This window comes from Anas acuta, chromosome 3, assembly GCF_963932015.1.
Source record: "Anas acuta chromosome 3, bAnaAcu1.1, whole genome shotgun sequence".
Classification (NCBI taxonomy): domain Eukaryota; kingdom Metazoa; phylum Chordata; class Aves; order Anseriformes; family Anatidae; genus Anas; species Anas acuta.
Window position 1 is genome coordinate 72344806 of NC_088981.1, and position 25371 is coordinate 72370176.

Sequence of the window (25371 nt, forward strand, 5' to 3'; positions counted from 1 at the left end):
TGCCTTGAGATTGTTCACCTACAGTTTCCGGAGAAGAGCTAACAAGCTTTTAAAGAATTACAGTATTTCTGTGCTGGGCAGGATGGCAGAGGAATAGCAAGATGTAAGAGCTGAAAGTGTAACAAGAGAGCTTGACACAATTGATACTGTGGTTGTGGTTCAGATATTCAATTACAATTTGATTAGCCTACTTAGCAAAGTTCAGGTGATAAATGTGACTTTGCTGAAATTATTTTGCTGGAAACAAAATCTTATTTAGACTACTTAAAGGCATGAGGATGTTAAATACTGTGACAGTGATTTAATGAGTATTTGGTTTCACTGCGACACTGGAAAATCAAACAAGATAGTTTCAGTTTGAGCTTGAGTAGATTCTGATCAAAGGATTTCATTATTTTCAGTTTTAACATTTTTTATATTTTTTATACGGTTGATTTTTATTTTTTTTTCAGGGAGGGGATTGTTGGTAAAAATTATCTGTGCTGTACAAAACCCGTGTCACTTTCTTTTTCCAGCAGGGCCGTGGAGGGTTCTGGCAGGATTTCAGGTCACTCGGACTTCCTCAGTTTACACTGAGCAGTACCACTTACACTGCAGATAACTCCTGCCGTCTCTGTAACTCCCTCCTACTCATCTGCTACGTGCTGACCATGGGGCCAGTTCATTTTATTCTAGTGTTTGACTGGTTTTGATTTGCTTGCGCCTGCAAGACCTCCAGTTTCCAAGCAGCTCTGCACTGATGTACAGCGCACGCCTTTGCCTATGGCTTTTTAAGACCAGCTGCCTAAATTTAGCCCATTAAGCCTGAGACCCTTTGTGCAGGTGATTTATTTGACAGTGCCCTGTGACAAGGACTGTGTAGCTCTGCTGACTGCACGGTCTCACCTGGATCCTCCATGCTTCCATACAAAGAAAAGCAATGGAGGCAAAAGAAGCAAAGTGATTAGTAGAGCCAATTTCAGGAAATCTTTGCAGAAATTGAGAATGTCTTAAAGAAAGAAAGAAAGAAAGAAAGAAAGAAAGAAAGAAAGAAAGAAAGAAAGAAAGAAAGAAAGAAAGAAAGAAAGAAAGAAAGAAAGAAAGAAAGAAAGAAAGAAAGAAAGAAAGAGATTTAGATATAATTAGCAATTGTACAGAATACCTCCGTCATGGTAGCCAGATGACAATGAGAAACAGGAAATCTCACTTACTCGACTAAGTGAGAAAGGCTGGAGACCTTTAGTAGTCTAGCTATAATTTCCCGTATTTTGTATTGCTCACTTTATGGAGCCAGAAATAGACAGACAAGAGACCCCCGTATAAACATGAAGTAGTATTACAGGAAACATGCACATATATTTTTTTTTCATTTTAGGGAGATGCTTGCCACATTTGTTTACGGAATCACTCATTCTGTTTACAGGGACATTAACTGCATGAGTATCATTTTTCCTCTCTGTAACTTTTATACACTTTTCACTCATTCTGAAAGTAAGTCATTGGACCCTGTTTCATGCAGTTCAAGCCTAGCACTACGACACAGTCATTACAGTGCTTCCTACATGCAGTAGTTATTGAAAGGGCTGACCCCAAAGCAAAGCGATGCAAAGCACGGTAGTGCTCAAACTGAGTGCTGGTGTGCTGGCAGAAATGGGAAGGCACAGAGGGGTCCCGCTCAACCAAGCTGCAAAATTCACTGCTGAGGCTGGGGAGGGCCAAGCAAACCCAGGGCTGGCAGCTCAGAAAGAGGGAGAGGGGGGACCAGGGGAAATGGCATAATCACAGAGGAGAAATGACGAGCAAAAGGCCAAAGGAGAGAAAATGCATGCTAAAACTTGAAGAAAACCAGAGTGAAAGAAACAGGTGTGGGCAAGCAGATAAATGAGAGGAAAAAACAATCAGTCATCATTCTTATTTTCGAAAATAAAAGAGTAGATGAGAAGGGAGGCGCAAGCCCACCCTTTAGATAGGACACAGGAAGAGGAAAGGTGATGAAGAAGGTCAACATGAAAAATGGAAAAGGAAGAAGGGAAAGAGAAATGAACCATAGGGTGTTTTTTGTTTGTTCTTCTGAAACAAAAGTTCTCCCATCTTGTTTTTCTCTTGAGAAGAAAAAAAAAAAAAAAAAAAAAAGGAAAAGAAAAGAAAAAGCAGACCAAAATAAAGCAAAATGATGACTACAGTCTTGAAACAAGGAGATAAAGGAAGAGGGAGCAACCTGGATATCAAACATTTATCAGAGGATATGTAAGGGAGGAGCTGAATTCAAGAGCATTGCAATGCAAAAAGGACATTTCTTCAAGGAGGAAAACTATCTGTCCAGCAGAATTCCTGAAATATTACTACAAGCCCACAATTTAGTCCAAAAAAACAGTAAATAAAACTTCTGTCTGAAACTTTTCCCACCATTCCAAGACAGTTGGTATTTAATCTAAATAACCTCCTGCTGAGTGTTGATCGCAGCCTGTAGCTCTGCAATCCAGTCTCATCCCAGCCCAGTCTAAATAGAGCTTTAATAAATACTCAGCTTAAATTCACTCAAATTCCAACTTGTTTAGAGTATGATCTCTATTTGTGAACCCGTAATGGCTGGACTGAAAACTGGAACTACTTGATGGTTGTGGAATGCTGAATTTTTGCGTCGGGTCTCCAGCTTTAGGGCTGTTGTGAAGTCACTGCTGCTTGGCATAGCACCAGTTTTGGCTGGAAAAAAAAATAAAAAATGATGTGCTTTCAAATCTAGGGTAAGCCTACAGCAATGGCCAGATGAAAACACTGCAAATGCCTCCATGTCAGACCTATTGGCCCTACACCTCAGGCAGGGTAAGTATTTCCTGACTGTAAGTATTAATCAGCAGTGTGGGAGATGGGGAAGGGTGGCCAGGGGATCTTTTGTTCCAGCCTCCCATCTCCCCGTCTCTTCCCATCTCACCCCAAAGTCTGCTTTTGCACCAGCGTGCTTCCACCCACACGTACACAGCGTAGCAGTGCAGGCACTCTCCCTCCTTTCTGCCTGTCCTGTATCTACCTGAAATCCCACCCAGCCCACTCCTAGTCACCGCAAACCCTCACTGAACAATAAAAGGTTTATGGACACACACAGGGGTCCAGACGTGTGAAAATTAGGTTTGTTCAAATCCAAACTTCACAGGAAACTGGAGCCTAAAAACCTGCAGGCACCGTTGCTATTTACATGGGCGTTTTCAAGCCCCCTCGGCGACCCTGCTGCCCTCCTGACAACAGTCTTTTTTCCTCGAGGAAAAAAAAAAAAATGAGAGCACCCGTTTGGAAGTGAATGAGAAGGCCTCACCCCATCCTTGCTTAAACGCGAAGCACTTGCTGCCGCGGGAGAGCGGGGACTGCAGCTGCTCGTCGGCCAGATACCTCATCCAAAATAACCCCTGCCCCACCTGCCAGCCCCCGTCAGCCACCCAGGAGGAGGGGTTTTATGGAGTCCAACCATCGCTTCCTCCCGCTCGAGACCCAGTGACCCGACGCTAACATCATTCCCTGCTACAACATTATTACACTGACTGACAGGGTCAGTCCTTGCTAGATGTCACTAAATCAACATCCCTTCGGGGGGCTCTTTCTGAAGAGAGAATAAGTTCTCTCGGGTGACCTTCAGGGTTCAGAAGTGACTGACGCAGAGCCACTGCGCCATCCATCACCCCGGCAGGAGGGGACATTTGCGCAGGGTCAGCGTGGCACAGGACTGCCGTGAACTTCCTGCACCCCGCTTCCCCGCATACCAAGCCTCGCCGCTTCCAGTGATTCATTTCCCTGGAGAAGGGGACGGGAGGTGAAGTCAATGGAGCCACGGTGCGCGCAGGAGAGGTCAAACCCAGAAGGGAACCCGGAGCGCGCGTGCACACATACGCATGAGAAGCAGAGACGGAGAGAGAGGGCAAGAGTGTTTTCTATTAGCTGCCTGCTATAAATATTACCTTTCAGGTCAAATACTTTGTTTTGAAAATAGCCAAATCCCAAGGACTGCTTCCACCCATCAATCTAAAAGGAGGGGAAAGAAATGTCAATGCTTTCTTCATCTGAAAGCTAGCTCCAAACAAACAAGGTCACGGCTGCTTCACAGCTAGCAGTGATCAGCTACTTCTGCTGGGTCCTCTTTTGTTCCTTGCAGAGGTAGGAGAAAACCCACATCCCTGATGCACAGAGGAGCAGCTCCCAGTGCAAGTGAATGGCATGTGGAGGAACAAACTCTAATGTAAGCTGTGACTCAAAGCGCCTGTACAGCAAACTGATTTGTGATGTGAACATGTGATACAGGTAATGCTCTACCATACAGATATTAAACCTTATAACAAAAAGTAAAAGACTACACGGTGGAATAATATGCCAGGAGGCATGGATCTCCTTTGACTGCCAACTAAAATAATAACTCCTTTACAATTAATAATTATCTTGTTAATAATAATAATAATAAGGAAACAATATAGCCTCCTTTACCTTATAGTACATGTTGCTCCCTGAGGAATATTTGGTTAAAAAAAATAACCGCTTGGCTGACAGTTGACATCCAAGGACAGCTCTGTTTCCTTGCCTCAACCTGAGCAGGCTTAGGAAGAGTGAAAGGGACACAAATCAAGGCTCTGCCTTTCCAATCTCCCCTGCCTGTCCTGTTTTGGTGGCTGTACCAGTTTGCAGCCTCAGCTGTGAAAAGGGAGGAACTGGGAGCACACCTGCTGCCTGCCTGGCAGGCCGTGGGGGAACCCAGCAAGTTACCTCCTCACTGCTTGCTTCCTCTGTCTGCTGAGCAAATGGCAGTGAGGGAGCTCACCACGTTGCAGCGACGTGAGGCTGGGCACCACAGGCACCTGGAGCTTACGGCTCTGGCCTAAAAGAAGTCCATGGGGAGGTGAATTTTCACCGACTGGCCCTCAGCTCCAGTGTGCTGCCCTGGCTTTTGTCAAGCGGCATGTAAACATCCCAGCATCAAAACCTTAAGCATCTCCCTCCCCCTCTCAAGACACCATCACGAGCTTCACAAAATCAAGTTGTTTTTTAATTTTGGCAGCTGCAGCTGCAATTACGTAGGATAATTCCTCGCAATGTACTTTTTATGGCCTGGTAAATACCCTGTGGTATGTTTTGAGAAGCAAAAGGCCGCTACTGAAACAGGATCACATGCCTGCCTGACAGCGGGCTGCCCTACCTGGCGTGCTGGCTCCCCTCCACCGACCCATCCTCCTGCCCCAAAGCACAGCACAACAGGGAGCTCGAGGATGCTTTCTCCCATCCAGGTATCATCAAATGCACGTATTTCACTCCAACAGCCGTGCAAGCAGCACGTAGCTGTCCTCTAGCCATTTTTACGGCGATGGCTGCTGTGCTGTGACAGCAGGTGGGAACCCGCTGGTTTTCAGTAGTCAGGCTGAGCATGTCTAACCCCTGAATGTGAAATCCCATCTGCTGCCATCCTCACTGACAGCCTGAACGTCAAAGGAAGTGAAACCCTCACACACGTGCCTGAGCGGCTGCCCTAGCATGAGTGCTACGTGTGCAGGAGCTGTGTGTGGGTCACTCCTCAAACCAGCCAACGCTGTTTCAGGGCTGAGGTATGAGGACCAATGATCCATGTAACAGTTTAATTATATGAACATGACTGGAAGGACATTTCCTATCTAGCAGAAGACGTAACCCCTTTTGTCCAAAACATAAAGCTACTTAACAGAGGCAGCGTGAAAAGAGTGTAGCAGAAAGACAGTGGTGGAGACCGGGCACAAGGGAAGAAATAATATAAAGGGGATGGAGAACTAAAACAAAAAGATACAAAGATTTGTTGGTTTTATTTTTGTTTGTTTGTTGTTTGTTGAAGTTGCCCAGGCTCTTATTTACTACATATTTTATCTACCAATTACCAAGCTCCCACTGCCTACAAAAGATGTATTTGAAGGTTTGTAATATTCCTATCTCCACATATAAACAGCTGATCGTAAATAATTACAGCTGAAGGAGGGACACTGTCCCTTCTTAGTTGCCAGCTTGGGATACCACAATGAGCTCCTTTACAGTGACAACATGCCTTGGCAAAGAAGGATGGTCTGAGAGGAAAGCATGAACCAGGGACCCTTTGGTGCGCCCTACAGAGGTCTTACCCCAGGCACAGAGGTGGGTAGCAGTAGCAGTGGGGTGAAAGCCAATTCTAACATTAAGAAGGGCTATACATTCAGCAAAAGTAGAAACTGTAGACACTGAAATTGCCACTTGCTGGGAACCAGAGGGAGAATTGAGGCACTGCTTGGCACCTGAGGTCCATTTGCAGTCCCCCTACCTGCCCACCTATCTCCAATAGGTACGCCTGAAAGGAGCAGCTGCTGCCCAAGAACCATGGTTGGCTGCTCTGATTTAAGCACTGGAATGGGATTATCCAGAGTTTTTAGGTGACTGGGCTGGGATAAAAACTGGCTGGCTGAAGCAGAAGCCAGCAAACACAGAGATCCCAGGAGAGATGCAGAAGGTGGCTGGGGGTGGAGACAACCAGCAGCATAAGCACATATCAGCACTTCCAACCACTGCAGCAGCCTTTTATACACAAATCAAGTTTGCAGTGCAGAGGTCTTGTTAGAGACAAAGCTGATACTACACTACAGCCACATCAAAGAGCTCTTTTTCTTCGTCTTCGCTTGGTAAAGAGCTCGTGACCTCTTATTTCTGATGTGGATTTCTGACATTTACCAAATTCTGGTCACCTCAAGAACAGGCTACTGTAGTGGCTTTGTTTGCTCTGCTCCTGAACGTTACTCAGAAACTTAAGTGAAATCCAACACACAGCAGCCTTGAGCATGGTTTCATGACTATTTATGCATGAAGGTTTGCAGGTTGAATTTAAAGCAGTGGTATGGATCTGTAACCGTAAATGCTTTCAGTTTCCTGAAAGGTATGTCTGCCTGTGCTGCCAGAATAAAATTCAGTGGCACTGAACGTCTGCATAAAGTTATTGATACGCAAAAAACTGTGTGATCTAAATGCTAATCTTAGTTTTGTACTCAGTTCGCTGGAGAGGGACATTTGTCTTGTTTTTGTGCTCTTCCCTCAATTCTTCCTGGTCTTGTTTGCTTATTGAGACTGTTGGCTTTACATTTCTCAGTAGAGATAAATCTTATGTTGAATCTGAGCGGGCGATTAATCTCTGCATCTCTGAAGTAACAATACACACAAAACTCTCATAAACTGTTAGGCACTGACTGCTGCCATTCAGTACTCCAAAATCAGTGGTTACGCTGTATATACCTCCTCTGTACAGAAGCCATACTGTTCTATCATACAACTTTCACAGTTCCCTCTGCAGTGAGATGAGCTGCAGTAAGATAACTGTTCTCACTCACACACACACACACAAAAGGAATGTCTAGGAATTATGCATATGGAAATATGCAAAGCTACATCACAGTCCACAAGACGCGTCTCATTGTAAGGTGAACTCAACATTTCTCATCAAAAACAAAACAATGTAGGAAATATTTATGATACTACCATAAAGCATTTTCCTCCTTTCCTATTATCATGATTCTAAAAATAGAAAGTGATGAAAAAAATATTTTTTTTTTTTGCAGAGAGAAGCTTTACCAATAAAAATACAGTTTACAAACCTCTAAAAAGTTCAGTAAGCATGTTTGTGGAAATGATCACTTCTGCAATGTTCCCAAAATAAATGACGCAGCAAGGTACTGGTGTATGGGGATTAGAAAGTAAAATGGACAGGAGCCAAACTGAACAACTTCAATTAGATGGTCTGAATTAAGAAACACCTGGAAATTAGGCTAAAACCACATGTATTTAAAGAAGTAACAAAAAGAAAAGTAAAGAAGTAACTTCCTTTTATTCCGGGGAAGAAATACAAGTTCATAAAATAGGTATGCAGTTTATTATTAATTTTAATTTAGTAATAGCTCCTAATGGACATTAGGCATCTGTTCTTGGTGAGCTGACCACAGGGAAGAGTGCAGCAGTACAAACAGCAGTTTACTTTCGTGAGTCAAGAGACATTCTGCCTTGTTGCTTTCCTTCATTTTTTCAAAGCTCTGGAAAGCAAGCCTAAATAGCTTCAAGACACATGGAAATACCAGACTCTGTATCTCCAAGATACAGAGATCCAAGAAAAGGACACAGGGAAGGGATGAGGGGGAGAGAATTGTTTCAAAGCAGTTAAAAAGGCAGGAGGGCTTTTTTCTGCATGGCGAAAATGTTTTGTTTTGGAACGAATGAATAATGTTCAGCAATGTGAAACAAAACATGTCTCATCAAGAGTTCCCAAACAAAATCTGAATATTTAAAAGAAAAAAGAAATCGTGCTTTATTTTGAAAGGACTCTCTGAGATACAGTGCTTTGAAAATAATTAATGAAATTCAAAAGTTTTACAAAGTTTCAACTAAAAACTTTCCAACTCTTAACCAGAACAACAAACTGCATACACAACCAACCAAGTTAACTGCTTTGGTTTCCAGAACAGCACATTCTGGCAAACAAAGTATTAGTCACAAAAAACTCTTTTACCCAACTGTAGCTGAAGAACCCAGGACAATTTCCCCAAATTCCAGGGGATAAAAAGAGCTGTACTGACTTCCTTCGGATCACGGTATGCCAGGGTGGTTGCCAAAGCTCGCCAGCGATCAGCAGAGCTCTAACTGCACCTTATTTTCACTGTGATCACTCTGAGATAGGATAGCTGAGAGATAACTAACACAGAGGCATGGAAATCCCCCCGCAAGGGGAGGAAGGCTGGAGGGAGGGGAAGCGTGTCGGGAATTTCCTTCTCAAGAGGTGAATTTCCTGGGAGCCATGCTGGCGGGCTGGCAGCAGAACACTATGAGCCTCATTTCCGAGAAGCAGTAATGTCACTGCATTAATCAAATCCACTTTCTGCAACAATTTGTGTCCAGCAACAATTTTACCTAATTTTCTTCCACACTTCTTGAGTTATCTTCCCTCTGCAGCTTTTCCAAGCCTAACCTCAAACCATCTGCCAGGTAACCTTGCTGAACATGGCTCCCTCTTGCTCTCTCCATGCCTTTACAAACACCACTCCAAAAAAACAATTTTTTAAAGCTCTCCTTAAATAGGAGTCTCCTCCCAGTTGAAAGCTGAGGACTATTATTACTTATCTCCTATTTTTTTTTCACCTGTTTTAATTCATGATGGGTATTCACAGCTACAGTTACTCTAGTACTGTTGGGAAAGGTTACATTAAAAGGAATATCCAAATGTTTCGATGCTATGTTTTCATGCATTTTTTTCCCTGTTTTTCCTTTGTGAGAATCTGGAACACCCACCAGCAGCATGGTGCACCCTACAAAACCCCTACAACTGCTTGGTGTCTGCTACATTTCCTCCTTTAGCAGTTACCATCAGTTAGCCGGAGCAGAGATTCATTAGACTGCTGAATAATTAATTCCTAGCAACATTCTTTATGAATCTTAGGGGAAAATAGTGTAACTCACGTTACCAAGTCTGTTGTTCCCTGTGGTAATGCTTTACAGGAGCACTGAACGTGACTTTTCACATCTACCTCAGCTATTTTGGTCAGTCTTCACTTTCTTTTGAAGTTGCCGCAAAAAAAAAAAAAAATCCAGACTTGGATATATTTCAATGTATTTTGCTAAGCTTCTTCATTTCATTCTTTAGGGGGAGGAAAAAGGGAAATTTGTTGCCTTTTTCCAATTCCTCAACTTCGTAACGGGCAGTGAGTAACTCCTGGATGGTTATTTCCCTCCATCATCCGTTGTGGTGAAGCTGACACAGTTATTCCCAGCACATGGTTACTCGGAAAACCCCCACAAAGTGTTAATTTTCATTATACAGCGCTAAAAGCACATGCAAGTGTGGCTAAGGGGCTATCATGTAGTGTATTGAAGAGCTATTGTGTACTGAACATTTACTTCTTGTTCCAGCCAAGCACTGAGCCAAAGCTTAGCTCCAGGAGTATGAATGACCCCACCAGCTTAACCCTTACCTCTCATGGGGGCGATGCTGGGGATGCAGGAGGATGGGGGTGCCAGTACTGAACAACAGCTCTGTGTACCCGAGCACAACACAGACCTCTCCCAGATGGAGAGCAGCCTGACACCAGTCTACAAAACTTGCCTCTACCACTTGACTCTCAGCCACAAACACACCTGCACTCTTAAGCTCAGGTGAACAAGTGACAGCAAACATTTAAACTTTGCATTTTTCATTTTGGGGACAGCCGTTCAGATTTATGGGAGCACAAGCCTGCCACTCAGGCTGAGGACAGCAGACTTCTGCGAGGTTACATCTGCACTCCTTGATGCAAAGGGAGAAAAATAACTGGTCAGACGTTCGGCATATAAAGTTGTTGCAAGAGGTGCCAAAAGAAATCGTATTGAGGCCAACAGTTGGTTTGATGGCTCCACTAATTACAGGCCAGCGCTGTTCCTGCTGAGCTGAAGAAGGCCATGGCTTGTTGTCAAGCAGACAGATTAGCCACTGTCACCCATTAAGACCACCGCTTGAGTGTAGACAGAGACATGGAAGGAAACATAAGAAGGCGGCATGTGCATAACCAAACAGGCTACCTTGCTGAAAAGAAACCCCCTAAAGCCACATTCTGCTTCATTAGCACATGAAAATAAGGTAATTGAATACTTCATTCTCCCATCTAGAGCCAAGATCCATCACTCATGGAAATGGAGTTTTGATAAGGTGGGGTGTTTAAATGAGGCAGAAAGATTCTTTGAGTGTGTGTTACTTTGTTTATCTGGGAGAAATCCCACTTAAATGTAAGTGAAAAAGACATAAAAATCATTTTATCCCATGAATCACTGTAACACAGCAAAGCCCCTGCGAGGATGAAACTTAAACAAACCCATCTTAACTTTTTTCCAAGGACAGGAGGCATTATGCTTTTTGCTGTGTTTATTTTTGTATCAGAAATCCCCATTTCTCTGTCTCCCCCCATTTTTTTTATCCTCATCTCCTTTAGCTCGCTGACTCACTAGCTATTTTTGCTGTCTTTTAGCATCACATATATTGAGGTATTTTATTACGCTTTGTTTTGTATTTGTTTGTTTTTAGGTTTATTCATGTCATATCCTCATGTTTTCAGGTTGTTTTTTTTTTTTTTTCTTTTCTTTTCTGTTGTTGTTTGTTTGTTTGTTTGTTTTTAAACACTTCAGCCCATGACCAAAATAAGAAAATAAATTTACTAGAAGATCTATAATCCCCAGTCCCAGACTGAGACAGCTCCTGCTTTAGTTCTGTAGCCTTTTTTAGGAAAAAACAGGAAAGATAAAATATTCTGATACTTGAGAGGCAAAAACATATAAGCAGAAAGTGCTTTATCATCTTTAGCAAGCTAAACAGCAACAAGCTCATTTTCTCCGACTGGCTGATCACCTTAAGTATGAAGTACAGTGAGTGGCATTTCCTCCACAAAAAAAAATATTTACGTAAATACTGCAAATAGACTCTTTGCCTCAGCCAAAAATGCCTGCTGTGGTATTGCCAAGTCTTTCAGAGAAAGCAGGAATTACAGAAGCATGAAGATGGACAGATCAGACCCTTGTTTCTTGGGTTTGTCTAAACAGAAGTTAAAGTGGTACAGTTTCCTAGTTTGGAAATTGTTGTGCTGGTATTTTATCTCCAAACTGAAAGAAAAATTAATAGGACAATATGGAGCAGCTCTCAGTCACTGGCTACCACAGGGCTTTTGGTAAGATTTAAAACAAACTCCCCCCAAGACACTTTTCTCAGGCCCTTTTAACAGCAAGGTATAAAATGTCCCCCACTTTTCTGTTGTTCTCTCAATGTGCTAAAACAATGAAAAGGTTTCCCTTACAAATTTGTGTAGGGACAGTGGTGCTAGGAGAGAAAGTTCACATTATCTGAGCTGCATGTTTATGACACTTTCAAGATATCTAAATGGTGCTGGCACTATGGCAGCGCTACCACTCCTTTTCTAGGCCTTCTGCTCCCACCCCATCTTTGCTGCTGGCAGAGGAGTGCAGCCGATACCATGACGGCTACTTCAGGGAGATAACCCTGTGGAAAGCTACTTGATTTTCTGTGGTCTGGTCTGCAGGGTGAGGGCTGTGCAGTGGCTCAGGTAAGATCAGTTGCAAGCCAGGTCCAGATCCAGGAGAAGGCAGAATTGAAGTAAAGAGAGCTTCAGCCATCACGGTGTGGCACCTCTTGGAGAAACACCACTTTGGCCAAATGACCAAGGATGGACTAGATGGGTGGGGGAAGAAAACAACCACCGTCTGACAAGGGACAATGCTGGTGCTTTTTGAGCAAGGAGAAGCTCGTCCGAAGTGAATGCCAACAACTTAGCCTCATGATGGCAGTGGCAGAGCTGCCACAGGCAAAGGCAAGGCCAGTAACCCTTTTTTTTTTGCGCTGATGGCTGAACAGACCTTCCGAGGAGAATTAGCAGGCCACGAATTAACATCCCCTTTAGTGCCTGCCAGCAGAACTTGAACATAAAATAAAACCATGTGGCCGAGGGTTGTGTGAAATGGTGTCACAGGCCTTACTGCATATTTTCCCCGCCCTTGGACTAGCAGAACACACTGTGACAACTGTGCAACCAAAGCAAACATTTGCAAATTATACACAGCTTGTGATTTTCTGTGGAATAAATCTGGGTAAAGCAAAATGGGAACTCGATCTGACTCGCTATCTCTGAAACGGTACCTTAAATAAAACTGTCCGAACAACAGTCCTTATCCACTCCCAGGCCCGAGCACAGTAAGCAAACAATGTGCCCCAGGAATTCATCCAGTGCAAACTGGAGCTGCAGAGCCCACAGGGAAAGAGAAAAATGTGCATAATCAAAGAGCTAATAGCTTTCCACAACTTGTTGAGAAAAGATTGCGAGAGGTCTTCCATGCGTTGAGCACGGACAGCAAGCTAAGCCCTGGATGACCACAGTTACCCCACAACCCTGCCTCACTGCCTCTTACTAAATGTGCCTCAGAGCCTGACCCACAAGTAACTTCCCTCGGGCTGTGCCCGTGCTCAGATCCTCATGTAAAACCCTCACAATGCTGCTACTGCCTTAGTCGAGCCAATGGAAAATTCTTCCTGACATTCCCTGTTGCTGACAGGATCCCAGCGCTGAAGCAACAAGATAAATTACATCATAAGCTGCCAAGACGTCCATCACAACCAAAATGTGAATGCAATGGAGGGAGAAAACTACTGAAGACTGTGATGAGAGAAGTTTTGACTCTTGTGTGAGGCACCTTTGTCATACGGAAATCAGTTCAGGTATGTCACAGCAGTGATCAGGAATTTGATTGTAAAAGTCTCTCTCCACCTTAATAAGCAAAAGTTAGTATTTCTGATTTAAGAAAATTCAGTTACAGAAGAGCAGAATTACTGCCAGATGTAATAGCACGCATTATTACTGCATCAATATGTAAGAGCACAAATCCACACGACCTACATAAAAAGAAGCATGGTTTTGCTTATTCTGCATGTCTAAAATTAAATCTTTTTTTTTTTTTTTTTTTTTAAAGTGCTTAACAATAGGAGATGATTTAACAGGTGTCATTGTTTCTCCCAGGTGTAATCATCTTTTTCATTTGCCCAAGTGAGAAAAGAAAAGCTATTTAATGAGCAGGCTGAAAGTGATGATTAATTAAACAACTTCCAGGGCCTGGGGGATCCTCCTCCATTTGGGATACATTTCCTCTAGCTATAAGCAAGCTGGAAGGCAAGAGACAGATTCCTCCTTAGCTATTTGTTTTAGCCTGCATGTATTTGTAAAGGGTCGAAGATGCTTAGCCTGGTATGTGTCTGTAAAGGGTTGAAGGTGTTTCTCAGCTTACTTGTCAGCCGTTCTTGCATCAGCTATCCACGAGTAATGCTCACTGTCCCACAACACAATTTTTTTAGGCACTTGTGACCATATCTCAGCCCTGTCCAATGCATGATTGGACATCAGTTTCAATATTCAAGTAGCAGAACTTGCTTGTAGTGTTTCTTCGTTTAGGCACTTAGGAGACCCAGATCTGCTGCTTTTTGAACTCATTACCCATACGCACTAAGTGAAACACTGAAAGTAATTCACCTCATCTAAGCTGGCTTGCGACTGGTTTTCTAGTGAAAACTTGCAAACAACGAGCAAGACGACAGGTCAGAGTTGGTGAGACTTGTGGCCCCTTTCCCTTTTTCTTACTACAACAACATCTAGAGGACCTTTGATCTGGATGTCAGTGGTGAAAACACACAAACAGATACTCTCTTATTATATACTCACAGGTGTACATTCCTAAAACTGTTACATTCCACAACCTTCAGCTGTGCTGCAAAACAATACCTTAAGAAGCTGACCCCTTCTCTGTTCAGATCACACCGGCATCCCAGCAAGTGTGGTATTCTGGAAACTGGCAATAACCACGCCGACAAATTCAAGCACCGTGTGTAAGGAGGGGGCTGCGTTACTTGTACTGAGCACCAATGTGCAACTCACAGAGAAACGGTACTTCTGCTCAGCACATGAAGTGCTGGCAATATGCTTCTGAGCCAGGCAGCTGGAGTTTCAATGCTGAGAAAGCTGGATTTAAGTCAAACTTGACTTGATTTTACCAGTGCAACAAGAATTAGAAATCTTGTGGAAATACAAAGAGCCCCTGTGGACGTTCAGGCTGCTTCCCCATAACAGCATGCAATGGGATCATTCACCTGGCCAGGGCTCTTTAATGCTTCCCCAGAATTAAAGTTCCTTCTTTTTAAAAAGCAGCCTCCAGCTTTGACGGCTTAAGACAGGAGGCAGCGTTTTTCTCCTTTTGTTAAAAACATGCCAATATACTTCTGTAACTGGAAAGGAGGAAAAAAGCATGAGGAATTCAGCAGTCCATTTTTCTCTCCGATTGTTCTGCGCTGTGTTTATCAGCAGGCTGGTACTGCATCCCCTTTTGTTAGAAAATTAAAAGTTGAAACTGCAAGCATGAAAGCCACCGTGAACCATGCAATAACCTTCAGGCATTTTAAGAGCAGCAGAGGTTAGAAGGGCAGCTCCTGACTCTAAACAGCACCTATTGTTTCTTTTTCTTCTTGAATAACAAAAGCAAAGCTGAAAGCTATTTACCTGGTTTTACCTCGGTCAGATCTCATTTCCCCCTTTATTTTCAGCAGATGATCTTATCAAATAGTGTCATTTTAACAATTGCTTTGGTCGGCTATTTTTTCATTTTATTTTATTATTTTTTTTTAATTATTATTTCATTTGTAGGTTCTATTATACATAACACAGCATACTGATTTTCTACACGGCAGAAAAACAATTAGGAGATTTCAGGATTCTATCAAATGCACATTTAAATTAAGGGTAACTACTTTCAAGATTAGAGATCAATATGCTTTCTTTTTAAAATCATGAGGGCCAGCTTATACTACAAGGCTCTGATCTCGCTAACACTCCCACACGAACAACTTTCTGTCTGCACAGCCCCATGTGTTCCCTCCACACTGCAGGCAGATTCACAGAGCTGGACACTTAACTTGCACAGGCGTGACTGCAGAACAAGGGTGGAAGGACAAAATCCCCATCTGCCAAAGTTACGGGTGTTCTGTTACTGAAAGTAGCCAGTGCAGCATATTACTCAAATTATTTATAATATAGAAGCAAAAAAAAAAAAAAAGTTTGATTTCAAAACAAAAACCTTACATGAGTAGGCATCACACAGAGTTTTTGTGACAGGCTGGGAAGTGATCTGCAGTTAACATAAAATCCTCGGAGATCTAGCCTTAAAAAAATCCTCACTACAGACAAAAGCAATCTGTAACATGTCATTTCTTCCAATGCTTTTAAAATGCAATTGCAACATTTCTTAAAAAAAAAAAAAAAAACTGTCAGAGGTGTTTTTCTCTTTATGGGCAGAGTTCGCACATAAGCAATCATTTCTAGTTTTACTGAACTCCACTTAATAATTTATTTGCTTATTTTATTTTCTTTAAATCACTTCCCAACATCAACCTCTTGTGTTTTCTACACTTTTACTATATCTTTAAAAAAAAAATTAATTGAAAACATTTAACAGAGACCACTGTCCATTTAATGACCTGCTGTTGTTACAGTCTTTGGGGACTGAATAGAAAAATGGTTTTATTATATCCATCTATGAATTAAATTCCAGTGCAGTATTTGCAACCCCAAAAACACCACTAGACACAGCAATCTACAGTGCAAGTTTATGGCATAATGACTCTTCCTCACTAGATGAAGTTTGCAAATACCATACAAAAGTCGAGGACAGACATTAAAAACAGAGAAATAACAGGACTCTCCTATTAAAATATTTTATTTATTTGCATTTTTAGGAAATTATTGGATAAAAATATAGAAGTTCAATTCTCCTTATAACAACATGATGTCAATTAAATTTGAATTCATTGAATGTTATATGGGCAGGACTGGGTTCTCAAGTCTGTTCTGTCTCAGATCCTTAGCTGGTATAACCTGTCATAACTCAAGTGGAGCTGGTGTCGCATCAGAACTAATCCAAGACATACAAACTTTTTCTGGCAACAAAAGAATAGATACAAAAAGGATCGAAAACATTTCTTCTTGCACTTGTTAGCAGTATATTGAAGAAAAAAATTTTTGAAAATGGCTAGCCCTTACAGCTTTGCAGTCAAGTTTAGAATATAGTTTGAATATTTTCACTTTCTGCAAAGACCGTATCACCAACAGAAAATAAAATCAAGACAGCATCTGAAACGTGCTTTATTTTTTGGCATCAACTCTTGTCCTCTTGCACGATTTCCATCCGAAGTTTTTCCTTACTACGAACAAAAAGGACATCTAGATCTGAGTGCCTGTAAGAACTAAACATATTGCATATATTATTGGTTTTCTACACATCTCTACTGAGTCACTTCAAATGTTGTAATTACATATATTTCCTGCTTTAATAAAATGTTGGTGAAAGGTTTAGTTCCTACGGTCCTTTATAGCTCTGGAAGAACTGTCAAGGTGGAAAGAGGAAAGTCACTTTCCACTCAGTTCAAAGGAAATGGAGAATGCGCATTTCCACTTGAGGAATCCACTCTGTATCAGGCTATACAGACATTTCCATGTAAGTTTTCCAGTGCAGCATCTGGGCACAATATTTTCATCTTATTGCCTTTTTTCCCTGAAGATATTAATAGTTTATAAACCCCAGGAAAAAAAAAAAATGGGCACAGGGTGAGAAGAAGTTTGAGCAAAAATGTATGATTATGCAGTTAATCACATTCTCCTCAGAGCTGCTGGTGGTAGTGTGATGCGGGGGGAGGTAGCAGGATTTATGATTTTTCACTTGCTTCCAAATCTGAACACACACACACACACACACACACACACGTACCCCATCTTTCTAATTTTGGCGCTTATCTACCAAATTCAATTACTTTGCTTCATTTCTTAAGAAAGCAAGTTCCATTAAAAACATTTATGCTGAAATTCTAAAGATTGCATTATACTTTCAAGAGTAAAGAACAAGATTTAGCTTGAACTTTTGAAAATGAGTGGCTCCCTAGTCTGAGGCAGTTTTCCCATGTCTAACAAGGACTAGTTTACTAACACTGCCTTGAAAAACATTATTAGTGGCTTGGAAGAGAAAGAAAAATAATTTATTTCTCCTCTTTACTGCCCAAATATCGCTCGAGTCTTCTCACCACACAAGATGTACACACTTAGCATTTTCAATTACTTCATATGGATGATGCAGTTCAGTAACTAAAACATTAAGACACTTGGCAGACACAATAAAATGATTCTGGGAAATAGATGTGGGGGGCAATGTTTCTAAACTTCTTCACATCACACAAATTTCTAATAAGAGGGCTCCTAACAACAGCATTCAGAAACCTTTAACCACAAATACAGGATAACTGGGAAGCTATTTATAATACACCTACATCTGGCAAGCTAGACAAGACCAGAATGTTTCTGAATATAGTGACACTCCTTTTCAGATGTGACTTTGAGGGGGACTGCTACCTTCATAGGCTTGAAAGAGGGATTAGAGCTCATATAATTAATAAAACATACACCATCATACAATAGAAAAGCCACAAAAGGCTTAAAGGAGGAGGAAAGTAGGGAAATGTTATCCCATCTTCATTCCATGCTTCTGGAATGTGGGCAGATCATAGTAAAAGTTTAAGTGGCAAGAAGATTAAAGGAAAACTGCTAAAGCCAAAAAGGACACTCACATCATCTGGTGCAAGTCAGCCGTGTCTCTACAGACCTCAGTGGAGTTACACTGATTTACGCCAGTCAATGTTTTGGACCGACGGCTTCACAGAAGATACTATCGATTAAATGTGTGTTCTGTTTTGATTAAAAGCTGCTCTTGCCGTCAGAGCACATCTTGCCCCAGCTGGAAGCCACTCTGGCATTTTTCTTTTTGCTAGAAAGCACCCTATAGGCAAATTCCGTAATAAAAAAATAAATGTCTACATAAATTATCAACTACTGTTTGTTATTATTTATCATTTTCTGGCACATACAGGCATGCCAGCCACTTTTTCTGAAAATACGCCGAAGACAATTCCCTGCCCTGAGGATCTTAGAACACAGGGGCCAGTCAGCTCTGCAAACACAGGGCACTGCTTTATGGCAAATTATTCCAACTACTTCAGATCCTCGCAGTAATAAGGCCTGTAATAATTCCTTACGCATGTTAGCGATTTCAGGTCTTAAAGCGATGAACGCGGCAAACAAGGGGAGATAAAACACAAAGATATATGTTAGGGAGAAAAGGCCCTGCACTCATTTGGTGGAGACGCACCTATAATTGTAAATCTTCCTGAACCTGAACACTTTCTCTGTAGGCTGACTGCACCCAGTTCTCACATAAAGAAGCAAATCTTGAAGGCCTTATCTTCCAAAATGTCATTATGCAAGTGCTTGATGTTAAGCATGTGGCTTCTAATGCGATACATTGCTAATAAAGAGATCCCTAACATTGGTTTTAATAAGAAAAGAGGAATCAGGAACGGTGACAACAATTCTTGAATAGCAACACCCATATGGTTTCAAGCTTAGCCACCCATCCCTGCACTGAGCAGTGCAACTGCAAACACTGACAAGCCTTCCGCCCAGCCTTCAAAGCAAAAAGAAAAGTGGAACATGAGGCCAACTGTGAAACTGAAAGAGCTATCAGGTTTGAGGAGGGCTGGAGGGAGAAAACTCATAAATTACAAGGCGTAACAATGCATAAAAAAACACTTCTAACTTTGCATCCTGAATATTGGAAAGCCACGATCATGATTTCAGAGCATCCAAAAAGAAGGAGTAACCTATCAACTACCAGCAAGTGTTTCTAGAAGTACTGTGCCTTCACATTAGCAGGTATCTTTCTAAGTGTTATTCGGACCTCACAAATATGTAATTTTAATGGACAGGGCAGACCCACACTGTGAAGGAATGTCTCAAATCAACATATCAATATATAGTGAATTATATGTAAAGGCAGACTTCCTTCTTTGCCCTGTTCTCTGCACCATAGCAGTCTCACGATACAATTTCAGTCATGTCTCAGGTTGTGTCTTTCACTTTTACAAAAGCTAACGCTTAGACAACTTTTTGGCTATAATGTTATTGTCCACCCACAAAGATAACAAAAAAATCTGTCAGACAAGAAGTTTTTACAAGAAGTATTCATTTGTACAAAGCTTTTTGGAAAATAATTGACAACTTTTATTATTTAACTATTGTTACTTTTAACACAGGCAGAATCTAGCTAGTTTTCAATAGTCTCAAATAAATTAATTCTGTAAACAAGCAACAAGAAAACAAGTTTGTGACAACAGATAATCTGCATTCATTGTATTAATTTTCAAAAATACAATCTTGGATGTTAGGAAGAGTATTTCCAAACTTATCAGTTAAGCACACAGCACTGTATTTCAGTCATAGACACAAGACATGAAACATTTATTATCAAGTGCCTTAGCGAGCTCCTAACAGCTGCTAAGAACATGAATGTTCCTACGGTTTTTGACAAGATTTAGCAGGTTTGGAAATCACAAAGATGAGATCTAGTAAAGGTATTTTTAGGATCAAATCTCTCAAAAATAAAAATCATAATCTAAGCAATCATACATGCAATTTGCAGTTAAACTGTCAATTGTGCTACTTTGCCTCTTCTGTCGTCTCACGTTACATTGTAATCTTTTAATTCTGCAGTGGAAAAAGTCACTATGAGCTTTAGAGGTACTCAAAAAACTTTAAACCTCCCACCATGAAACAGCTTGCTGTTTGTAAGTGAGGATACTCCTGAAATTATATTAGCTGCTTTTTAAAGGTTACCCATTTCAAATCGAAATTGACGGAGCAGTCAATTTCACTTCCATCCAAAATACTTTACGGGAATTTTAACCTGCTGGACATATTACACTGACTTACCTATTTCATGTAAAATTAATTCCTCTTTTGAAGTGTTTGATAAGTATTTATTTGAAGGATGCAGTGCCCCACATAAATTTATTACTACTGAAAGGCTTAATAAAATCACACTGCTAGAAGTAGAAGTCATAGGAATACTGTAACACTGGAGATACTTTAAGGTAATCTAATCAGCTTTTATTTGCCTGAAAGAAATTCAGAGGAGAGGTATATTTTGCAATTCTTCTAGTTCAACTCAAACCAGTATTTAATATTTACCCGTCAAAGCAAAACAGAATTCATCTGAACGGGAGGACTAAGACTTGAGTTAATTTGTCATCTGTGATTATCACTTGGAAGTTCGCTGACTTTATTAAAGACAACTACTGTGTGATAAGGACAGCAGAGACACTATTAACCATGTCATTTAAATTGCTTTAGTTGGCATCGTGCCCAAGTCCTTCAGATCAGTATATCAACACACTTGTTGCTGGCAGGGACTCATTTAAGGGACGGGAGGGGGGGAGGGAAGGGGAGGGGGAGGGAGGAACTCTCTCAGGACTGAGTATGCTGTACAGATTTCTACAGTAACTCATGAGAATAAGCAGTATCACTTTGTATTTTCGATGACTAAAGGAGAGAATGACAAAATAATGACAACCAAATGAAAGATGCTGTTCTTCTTAAGGAGAAAAAAAAAAAAAAAAAAAGCCTTTTAGAATCGCTATTTGAAATTACCTGACTTTGTATTTACTGGAACAGCACTTTTTGCTTATAACTGCAACACACAAAGTTCCCTCCAACACTTGCTCTGCCAAATTCTGCGATCCCATATCTCCCTCACCCTTGCCTCCTCCCCAGGATCTCCTGCTTTCACTTCATTCAGCCTGTACAAGGGAGAAAAACTCCGGTGGCTAGGCAGAGTTTATTTTCAGAAGCAGTTAAGAGTCCTTTCATTTCATTTCAGGCAAGAACCATGCCACAAAGTAACATGCAACACATTTAGGAATGCTGAAAGGAAGAAGGTATGGGGATTTTTCCTTCTGATTCACGTGGAAATGAATACTAACGTATTTGTTGAAAACAAATCTAGCTGTTAAGTTAGGCATATTACTTTCACATGCAGCAAACAGTTGCAACAAGAACTTTTTCACTGTGCTTTTCATCTCCTGTTTCCCTAAGCTTACTCTGTCCTGACTCACGAAAGAACGAGTATCCCTTTTTGGGACGGGAGGAATCCATCAGCTCTAACAAGCACCTCGGCGCGTACCAGCAGCCGACTTGCTTGCTGGAAGAGCTGTGCTCCCTGGTGCCCGCACTGCGGCCAGCACAGCTCCGTGTCCCCTTCACCACTTCTTGGGGACACGGGCACAGGGAGTCTGCTGGCGCGACGGGCCTCCGCTGCACGGCCACCGGAGCGGTAGCCGCACAGTACGAGGCACCAGAGGATGCAATCGCTGGGGGAAAAGGCTTCTCTTACCTTCTGCAAACCGTCCTCTGGCGTCTTCAAGTGACTGATCTGGAGAGACAAAAACAAAACCCCAAATGTAACAGCACAGCTCGCAGCCAGCCCTGCTGCCTCGCCGCCCCCCCGCGCCCTCCAGACCACTTTCCCACCGCCTGCACTGCGAACGGCAAACTTTCCCGTGGCATTCATTTTTTACTGGCGAGCCATAAAATCGCCCGCTTGTCCAATTAATGTGAGCATCATCGTTTTCATTTACCTTTCACCATCTCCAGGGAAGGGAAGCGGAGGGGGGGGGGGGGGAAGAGGAAAGCAAACGCATAAAAGAAGCTTCAGAAACACGAGTTTCAACTCATTTACAATCCCAGATAAAGGTTAATAGTTAAACTTCTTCCTCTCCCTCCCACCCTCACAATTATTGATGCCCTTCAAGAAATGAAATGTTTTTTTTGTTCTCGTTTACCAGAGGCTAGACTGTCAACTGTCAACATCTCCACTTTATTTACGGGTTGAGCAAGAGCAGTTCCTCAAACATCAACATTTTTTACGTTAATCCTGGAGAGAATCCACTTCTCTAAAACTACGAAAATTTGCCAACTTCTGGAGTATTTATTTTTAACAAACGAGAGCGGGAGCCTCGAGCTACCTCCCCTGCTCTCGGAGGAGAGGAAGGGGGGATGCACGGCTCGGCTCTCCTCTTTTTAAACCCTTTTTTTCCCCCCCTCCTTCCCGCACCCCTCAGCCCCTGCCCGCTCCGCATCCCACCCCCAGCCCCTCTCCCCCGCCGGTCCCCCACCTGCTCCGCGTCCACCGGGCTTTCAAGGGAGGGAACAAAATCTGCCAAGCGCTTCCTTTTATTATTATTATTACTATTATTATTTTTTGTTTTTGTTTTTCTTCAACCCGTCTGGAGGTTTAAACCTGCAAAACAAACACCTCTGTTGAATGCAAACTAAGCTTTGGGGGGGGGGTGAAAGGGGGGGGGGGGGTTGTAGGGTTAATTCCTCGGCAGACGGCTACTCGCAGTGTCTGGTTACACAAACATACCTACGGACAGGTTGGAGAGGGGTCCCTGCGAAACCACAGCCGGGGAGTAGGGCGGGGGGGTGGGGGGGGACACAAAACTCAGAGCAGGCACGAAGGTGGGATTTGGGGGATGGCTCCGGGGGCAGGGTTAGGGGTGGGGGGGGGGCAGGAGGAGGGATGGGGAGAGGGGAGGTTTAATATTGGGATGGGACGGGGAGAGAGCGCAAGCAAGGCGAGGGGCACAGCCCCCGGGGGTGCCGCTGGGGCTGCGGGGAGGGGGGAGAAGGGAAAGGGGGAGGGGGGGGCGTCCCTTCGGGTGGCGGCGATAACAAGTAGGGCCCAAAGAGCACAAAGGCAGGCAGGGCGAGCCTTCCTCGAGGGAGGAAGGAGGGCGGGGGGGGCAAGGGGGGCAGGACCGGGCTGCGCTGGGGGCGGGCGGACGGGTTTGGGGGGGGGGGGGGTTCGCGGCCCCAGGGTGGCACCGGGGGCGCTCCGCCGCCCCCCCCCCCCCCCCCTCCATGCCGCTTACCTGCCGCTGCCCGCATCGCGCCGGGCACAAAGGGGGGGGGGCGGCGGCGGCCCCCCGGGGAGCTCGGGGCTGACAGCGGTGCGAAGCGCTAATTGCGGAGCGCAAGGCAGCGACACCCCCCCCCCCCCTACAACCCCACCACTCCCCCTAAAGACCGTGCCGCAGAGCAGAGGCGGGGCTGCCGCCGGGGGCAGCGCTGCGGGGGGGGCGATCCTGCACGGCCCGGCCCGGCCCGGCCCGGCCCGGCGCTTCCCGGCTGTCACATGGCGGCCGCCGCCGCCCCCGGAGGGTTTCGGGCCGCGCTGCGCTTTCGTTTTGGCCCCGCCGAGCCGTGGGGGGGGGGGGCTGGCCGGGCAGCCCCCTTCCTGCCACCCCTCCCGGACAGGGTGCTTGGAAGGGCTCCCCTCAGGCACCGTGGTGGGTCGGGGTGCAGGGTGCTGCCAGCCCCCCGCTGGCCCGCCGAGTACTGCTAATATTAATAAATACTGCTAATAATAGGGTGGGGAAGGGCATGTGGTGCTGCGCAGGATGGGGGTGCTTTCTTTGACTTTTCCTGGGCCTGACCTTGGGGACAAACCCGTCCCCACAGATCCCCGTGATCACTGCAGGCAGTGTGGCTAACGGGGGTGATGGAAATCCCGCTGGGGATGCTTGTGGAGGGGCAGGCACTGAACACCACGACCCTGGGTGCTGCCTCCCTGCTCCATTTTGCAAGAGCAGTTAGATCAGGAAAGGGGGTTAGGATTTTGCCTCACGCCCCTCTTTCACCACGGGCACCCATTTGTGGACGCAGTCCTCATGCACGGAGAGGGAGCTCCTCCTGTGAGCACCTAGACATCACCACTGAGGGACTGCAAACAGCAGTGCCTTTCTCCAGAAACACCGTTCATGTACTTCATGTGAAGAGCCCACCACGGGCACGTGAATCACGTAACGGAGCTGGTGGCTCCCAGCAAGTCCCGCAGCCGTGGTGGCACTTCGCTAATTACGGCCTTCCCGGGCTGCGTGCGGGGAGAGCCGTGTGTGAGGCAGTCAGCTGCCGGGACGTCCCACCAGTGCTTTTGTGTGACCACTGCCATTCTGGTCGCCTCTCAGCTGTTGTCAGACATGGCACAGCACACGTTCGTGGGCTTTGGTGGACCAGCCTGCAACCACGATCCCCAGAGCCCTGCTCACAAACACCGCAGCGAGCGGTTGGGTTTACCCTAAGCTCAGCTGGTGCCGGTGCCCACCATGGGGCTGTGCCTGCTGGGATGTGCTGGCTGGTCCCTCTGCACCTCAGCCTGCCCTCCGAATGGCTGGCGTGTTTTACACAGCATGAACAAGCAAAATACAGTTGTAGTGGTTTTTCTCCTCTTTTTTTCTTTTTTTTTTTTTCTTCTTTTTTTTTTTTCAAAGTGCAGCTAGATAAAAGGCTACCGCCCAGAACAGATCGTATGCATTCCAATGACAACAAACAAAGTCTCAGTACTGCACATTTTAGTACTCCAACATGAGGTTTCGGTTTCTGAGCTAGAACCATTGGACTTGCTACTCACTGCTACATGTAGCAAAAAAGGCTGTGACATTTTTTTTTCTTTTTTTTTTTCTTTTTTTTTTCCAGCTTTTATCATGAGGCATCAAGAATTACTGATAAATCAGACTCTGTGAACAAATGCTCCTTCAAAAACCTTTTACTAGATGATCTCTTATTTTGCCTATTTGTTAACTTGCAGCTTAAATGGCAACTTGAGACCAAAAGCATGCTGTAGTCCTATTCCATAGCATTCCTTATCTTTATTTAATTTTTCCTTCAATTACAAGGACAAATTTGACCCCTTTTATCTGTATTTTCCTATATGAAATCCCCATGAAATCAAGGGCACTAGACAGCAAGATACTGCAAAATGGCAAAATAGGGCAGAATCTGTCCCTAATTATATGTTTCCCTCCTCACATCCCCTCTCCAGTGACAGCATGCTCACTGCCCAGAAACAATGTCCTGAAGTTAAAAAAGAAACCATTTTACAATA

General features: G+C 43.7%; 1 protein-coding gene across 1 annotated transcript in view; it reads right to left on the reverse strand.

Annotated features, from left to right (window-relative positions):
* The window catches only part of PRDM1 (PR/SET domain 1), a 102016-nt gene extending 78504 nt beyond the window's left edge, over window positions 1-23512 (reverse strand). Inside the window, exons 1-3 of the mRNA XM_068677802.1 lie at window positions 23360-23512; window positions 22601-22725; window positions 21820-21858 (exon numbers count right to left, since the gene is read on the reverse strand). The gene's annotated coding sequence lies outside the window, so the exon portion shown is untranslated. The remainder of the gene's footprint in view (window positions 1-21819; window positions 21859-22600; window positions 22726-23359) is intronic.
* Window positions 23513-25371: the final 1859 nt, after the last annotated feature.